The following is a 7384-nucleotide window of genomic DNA, read 5'->3' on the forward strand; positions in this document are numbered from 1 at the left end:
AACCAGCCTTGTTTTCCTCTTCTGCAGCCTCATGGTGGCTGGCCAGCTGAGCACCAAGGCAAGGGCACCTCACCCAGGGAGAGGCAGCACAGGGCTGCCTCCTGACTGGAGCCATTCCTGCTCTCAGACAGTTTCATACCCAGAAATTAGCTGAAATCAGATCTGCAAAAAGTGTCCTTTAAGTTCCTGTGGATACAATGAATTGCTGCACTAGCATGAAATGTGCAGAATGGGTCTTGGGAGCTTTGGGAGAAGCAAACTCTGGTAGTAGAAGGTTGGGTGGAGGCTTTGGAAATTGCCTTGGTGTTTGGTTAATGCTTCTAAGTGAAGTGAACACTAAAGCTAATACTGACTTCAAGGGGAAGGGGTACCCCAAGGGTAAATCCTGGAGATAATTTGGATACTTTCTCTATATTTTAATGTTTACACAGAGGAAAGACTTCACAGCTGCATATTTACGGAGACTGTACAGAGTGAGAGTGACATCTGAAGAAACACATAGGCTTTCTTCTCCAAAGAGAAACCTGGATTGAGACAAAAATGACCTAAATAAACATTGGAAGATCATAGGAAAGTATTCCTTGGAGGCAGAGTAAAGGAATATATACATGCAGATAAGTGTTGGGTATTGTTCTTTGGAGAATTTCAGTGCATCAAAGGAGGCTGGTATCAGCCCTGGAACAACATCAGAAGAAATGTTGTCTGAGGAGAAGCAGAAGGGCTAAAAGAAATTTATCTGGGCAGAGGAAGGTACAATGGACTCACCAGTTTTAAATCCTGAGGTGGTTTCTGGCTTTTCCATGTGTTGCTCACTGGGATTGAGAAAGAACAACCTCTCCCAGCTCAGAGGCTTGTGAGCAATGGAGAGATGGACAGGTGGAGTTTGTGGTGGGTGCAGGAAACAACAATAACTTATTGGGTCAGATTATATAATAAATATCATCATTTATGGGCTCAGATGTCTATTATAAGCACAGAACAAGGTAACTACACTTGTATCTGCTCTATCCCCATGTTGGAACTGTTCAGCACCCCATTGTGTCATAAACCCAGAATATAATTTAAGAAGGATAAAAGCACCAAAGCAAATGAGAGATGGACTTCAGGAATGCTTCAATGGTGTGTACAGCATGGAGCACTGACCTCAGAGCGCAATTTAAAAGGATATCATAATACATCAGTCTGGAAGCAGAATGCACAGTTTATTGCAATGAAGAAGGAAAAATCCAGGGCAGAACTCACTCACTCCTCCCCACCTCCATTTTTCACTGTAGGTAAATCAGATTACAAGAACTGCAGCTTCTGAAATGACTGTAAACTCAACTAGCAAACTGCTGGGCCTCCTGAGCACCTCCCCATGTGGAAAACAGCATAAAAACTAAATACAGCTTCAGGAAAGAGCTGTGTTAAGTGGCTCGTCTTCAGTGTGCTGTCTGTGTGGATGAGCTGACACTGCCAGGTACAAAGAACAAACAAGCAGTTGAAAACAGACCTGTTTGCTCTGATCCAGCTGGGTGTGTTCTGCCCTCTGGTTTGTCTGGGTGATAATGGCCATTAGGTGGTGGGTGGCTTGTCATTATGCACTGTCCCCATCAGCTCAAGAGGGCTTGGAGTAGTCACTGAGCTGCGTTTTCAGTGTTAGGCTCCTCCAGGTTTCAAGCCTTAGCCAAACAGCCCCTCTGCAATCCAGACCCTGAGTGAGTTATTGCAGGGCTGGATTACCCCACCCTGCTGAGACCCAGCACTGGCAAAACCAAGTCACTAACACAAATCCTCCTCCTCTTTCTTCAATTCCATGGCTTACACTGCCATATCTAATATTTAGGAATATTTAGGAAACCTTTGACTGCACAGAAAGCTGTGCCAACCTAGAACAGCTTTAGCCCGAGGTGCTCTTTCAGGAGCACTGAGAAAGGAAAACTTGAGATTCCCTTCAGCGCTAATGAGAGGCTCTCCTGGGTACTCAGTAAATCTGGCCAGAGCCCATTGACCACAAGTTCAAAGACCTGTGAGGTTATTGTCAGGCCAAGGAGATGCTGCACTAGAGAGAAACCCCACAGGGACCCCACAAAGAGTGTTTGTGTTTTGAACATCAGTTTTCTCCCTTTCCTCTCTTGGCTTTGCAGGACCCTCACAGGGTCTGGGTCCATCCTGATACCTCTCACAGCAAAGCCTTTGAAAAGTTTTGCATGAAAGAGATGGAAATAAATGGGAGATTTAGGTTCCTTTCCCAGCCTGAAGGACCAGCCAAGCATGTTGTGATGCATTTCAAGGCTGTATTGGGCTGGCACATCACCTGGACATGAAAGGGCTCTTCACACTAAGGAAAACCCAGTAAATGTTGGAATTATTTCCTGGGGAGGAAGCTGAAAAACTACCAGCACAGAGAGCTGGGATGGTGCCCAGTGCTTCCCTGGGGAAATTATCCCAATTCCCCATCTCACGCATCTCATACCCAGGGTCCCAGGACCACCACAAGCACATGGTTTTTCCAGGGGACACTGCTGCCAGCACATGGTTTTTAAGGTGTCTAAGGAATAACCCTGCACAGCCTAAAACTCTTTGTCCACCAAGAAGAGAGCTCAAAGAGCTTTTTGTACTGATGCTCCCACACTGGATTTATTTGCTTTTATTTTCCTGCCACCTTGCTGTGCTTCCTATACACCATCTATCATGCCATTTATATACTACATTTATATGCATCTACCTCTGTGCAACCCCATGTGGCAATGCAGTGTGACCCAGGCTCAAGCCCTGAAGTGCCCAGGCTGAGGCAGGGATGGCAGCAGGGAGGATGAGGAGAAAGAAAATTGTTCCATGTGTGATTGCAATGGGGAGATGCAGGCGCAGAGGGGGAAAACCTCTGCAGGCACTGTAAGGGAAGGAGGAATGGCTGTGGATGTGCACCAGATCCCACTGGCAGAGCTGTAGGCACCAGCTCCAGCACTGGCACAGGTGCAGTCACACAGAAGAAACATCTCCTGTCCCCTGGGGCTCAGCCTCTTTCCTGGGAAGTGAGGATTCACAAAAATAGGAAGCTGTAAATGCTACTACAGAGCAGCTAAGTACAGCCTGGCCAATGGAGGAGCTGCAGCCCTCAGTCCAAAACCACAGGCAGAGAAAGAGAACTCCTCATTCCCTGCCAGGATGAGGTGGGATGGAGGGAGCTGCTGGCCATGGTAGAGCTGGCACAGCTCCAGCCCTTCCTGGGTCCTGTCCCTGGGCATAGGGAGCAGAGACCAGAGCTGCAGAACACACAACTGAGCTGCTCTCCTAATTTTGCCATCCTTGGAGGCGTTCAATCTGTTTCTCTCCCCATGAAAAATGACTTGGTTACAGTTGTATGTTTGCCAAATGCTGATTTTGGGGGCTTATTCCCCCAAGGCAAATAAGAAGTGGAAGGTGGATGTGGTGTTACCACCACAGAGATGCCAGCAGCGGGGCTGGGGCTCAGCACATGGATCAGTTGTCTTTGTTTTGCTTTTTAACAGCCAATAACCAACTTGGAAAAGTAGGTCTGGATCCAGCATGGAGGTAAGCAAATCACTTACATCACAAGGGAAATTGCAAATGTACTTTGGGAAGGGGAAAAACATCCTTAGATGCCAGTTTAGCCCCAAAAGTGAAGTTTTCTTCAAGGTGTGAAGACTTTATGGTTTAGTTATAGCTTCCACAGCAGGTTGAACTAGTGAAGGGCAGTAGAATTACTGGGCATGAGTAATTAAATTAAATTTAAAAATTAAGCTCTCCTTATCTGAAACTGAACACTGGAAATTAGTAGACACTTGCAGTCTTAATCTCCGTTCCTCAGATCTCTGTCTGCAAAAGGAAGCAGCATCACCCCTGTCTAATTTCCTCATCTAATTACACAGGATTACAGAGCTGGCAGCTCACTAATATTTATGCTTTGTTTGAGATTCCAGTGCAACACCCCAAAGGCAGGACTTCTGTGTTCAGTGTCACGTCCAGACACCCTTCGATTAATAACTTATAAAGTAACATGCTAATGAGAAGGAGAAGAAAGACTTTTGAGTGACTCCACATTTACCAAATGGAAAAATAAGTATTGAAACCTACAGCAAAGGACTTTTCAGCACTTATCCACAAGATCAAGCCCAGGATGACAAGACCAGGTTCAGGATGCACAAGCACCCTGGATTCTGGGATCTCCTAGTGCCAGGCTTTGCAGCCCTGAAACTTCCCATCACAGACCCAAATTCCCTCTTGTTCTGTGGTACCAAACCCAAGGAGGGCCTTGCTTGAGGAGACATCCCTGCTGCTCTTTACAGCCACCACAGTTGTATCAGGGGAGGTTTAAACTCGATATTAGGAAAAATTCCTTCATCCAAATGGTTGTCCAGCCTGGCACAGCTGCCCAGGGCAGGGGTGGAGTCCCCATCCCTGGAGGGATCTAAAAGCTGTGTATATGTGGCACTTGGGGATGTGGGTTGGTGGTGGCACTGCCAGTGATGGGGGTGGTTCATTTCAGTGACCTTACAGGGATTTTCCAGGGTAAATGATTCCATGGTTCTGTTATGGGAAGTCTGTGTGTCTGGCAGGACTCCAAGGATGAAAACCAGCACTTCAAAGCTGCTTGGCTGCTCAGGCCATGCCAAACCCTGCCTGGGTGCTGCAGGGGGAAAGGGGCAGCAGCAGAGAAGGGCTTCACCCACTGCTCCACTCTGCTTTTCTGCTGGATTTGTTCAGTTTCAGGTCTTCTCAGATTTTTTTCTTAGAATCACGGCATCCCAGAATGGTTTGGGTTGGAAGGGACCTTAAAGCTCATCTCATTCCACCCCTGCCATGGGCAGGGACATGTTCCACTGTCCCAGTTTGCTCCAAGCCCCATCCAGCCTGGCCTTGGACACTGCCAGGGATCCAGGGGCAGCCACAGCTTCTCTGGGCACCCTGCGGCAGGGCCTGCCCACCCTCACAGGGAACAATTCCTTCCCAATAGCCCATCTGACCTGCCCTCTGTTAGCTTAAAGCCACTCCCCTTGTCCTGTCACAACATTCCCTTGCCCAAAGTCCCTCTGCAAGAAGGTTTAAGTAATACCATTTCCTTCAGGTAGGAAGAATTGCCCTGGCAGGTGTTTCTGCTGACAGAGTTTACCCCCTCCTTTTGTTCAGGAGAAGCAGGCGAGGTGTGCAAGGGGAGCTCTGCAAAGCTCCAGCATTCCCAGGGGAGGAAGACTCCGGCTTGGCAGTCTCCAAGCGCCCTCTGGTGCAGACACAGCCAGCAGCTCCAGCCAGCTCTGCCCGGGGATTTATCCAGCAGAACATCCATGCCGGATGTCAATGGGGCTGTTTGGGGTTATGGAAAGGGGGGGGACAGCCACCCTGCCCTGTGAAGGCAGAGCTCTCCAGGAGAGAGAGCCTTTGGATCTCTGCTCCCTGTGACAGGGACAGCACCCAGGGAATGGCTGGAGCTGTGCCAGGGCCGGTCAGGCTGGAGCTCAGGGAAAGGTTCTTCCCCAGAGGGTGCTGGCACTGCCCAGGCTCCCCAGGGAATGGGCACAGCCCAAGGCTGCCAGAGCTCCAGGAGGGTTTGGACAATGCTGCCAGGGGCGCACAGGGTGGGATTGTTGGGGTGTCTGGGCAGGGACAGGGGCTGGACTGGATGATCCTGAGGGTCCCTTCCAGCTCAGGATATTCTGTGAATCTCTGTTGGCTGGACATTGGCACAAGACTTGCTTCAGAATTTCCCGTGATTTTTAATGGTAAATGGGATGGGTCTGGTGGAACTGGGAGGATCAGCTGGTGCTTGGATTGGAGCAGAGAAAGGAATAGATGGCTCTTCATAGACCATCCAGGCAACGAAGCAGAAGACAGGAAACTTGGAAAGAAAGAGGCTTTTCCAGACAGCACAGAAAGATAAATTTGAGGGTAACCAAGGGTATGAAATGTGGGCCAAGAGGGCAGTGAAGAATAGTAAGAAATTTGCTGAGATAACTACAGCAGTGAGAAAGAGGGGAAATAAAAAGCAATGAAAAAGATCAGCAGAGCCATTCTAGATTGGCACTGAGAGCTCAATGGCCAGGCAAGATACATGAGGAGAAACATGCAGCCAGGTGGGGGTGCAAAGAATGACTAACGAGGCATCAGGCAATGGATTCTGTCTGTCAGGTGCTGCAAACACAACATCCAGCATGGGGCTGAGCAGGAGTCAGAGCATCATTAATTCAGCGAGGTCTGCTGCAGGCAGGGATCCGGGGTCTCAGTGGGAGCATCTGAGAAATGAGGGAATGAAACAGAAAAGCCATCAGCTCCCTGGATACTCTGAAATATGAGCTGCAGCTGCAGCTATTTTTAGAAGCATGAAATATCCTGAGTGGGAAGGGAGTCACAAGGATCAGTCATGCAGTCCAACTCCTGGCTCAGGACACCCCAACAATCCCACCCTGTGCATCCCTGGCAGCATTGTCCAAACCCTCCTGGAGCTCTGGCAGCCTTGGGCTGTGCCCATTCCCTGGGGAGCCTGGGCAGTGCCAGCACCCTCTGGGGAAGAGCCTTTCCTGATCTCCAGCCTTCCCTCGGGTCCTGGCCCTGGAGGACTAGAGAAGGTTAACAAGTTGTCCATGTACACAGGACATGGCTTGCAGGCTAGTTAGATTCTACTGAAATCTGCTGAAAACTTCTTGGACGAGCCATTAAACATGTAATTCCTATAGCTCTGCAACACTAGTAGGTCCATTAATAAATTCATATGGATTCTTTACTAGGAAAAAAAATGTTTTAAACAAAAAGGCTTTTGCTGACAGAAAAGAGGAAGATTAAGATGGCTTGGCTTTAGCAGTAGCAGTGTTATTATCTAACTGCTGGGTCCCAGCAGGAGATCCTGTGGAACCTGTGCCAAGATCAAGGATGGGTTACAAGAGCCCACGTCTTCCTTCTAGTGATTTCTGAGAAACTCAAGTGTTTTGTAGAGATGCTGAGGGCCACTTTCTAGGGAGTGAGATTGTGCTTAAGATGTGGAAGCAACACCCCTTTACCAGGCCTGTCCTCGCTGCCATGCCAGCATGCCCAGGAAGCAGAGACAATGCTGAGCCAGAGATTCCTGCGCTGCTGCCCCAGAGCACACACAGCCACGGAGCCCTGGGAGACTCCCAGGGGAGCAGCTGCTGCCCAAACAGCCCTCTGGGCTCACAAAAGGCTCTGGGAGCTCTCTTGGCCACTGCTGGCAAGCTCAGCTCCTCCTCATGGACCTGACAGGGCTCTCCTGCCTCCCCACCAGCATTTCTTTGCATAAAACATTCTGTGTGTGCTGCAAACAGTGAGGCTGCACTGGGAGAGCTGGGAGATGGTGCCAGCAGTGCCTCAAGGAAACACAGTGTGCATAAGCAAGGGCTCCCTTATGTAAGAGTCTGCTGTCAAAGCCAGGCCA

Source organism: Ammospiza nelsoni, chromosome 9, assembly GCF_027579445.1.
Source record: "Ammospiza nelsoni isolate bAmmNel1 chromosome 9, bAmmNel1.pri, whole genome shotgun sequence".
Classification (NCBI taxonomy): domain Eukaryota; kingdom Metazoa; phylum Chordata; class Aves; order Passeriformes; family Passerellidae; genus Ammospiza; species Ammospiza nelsoni.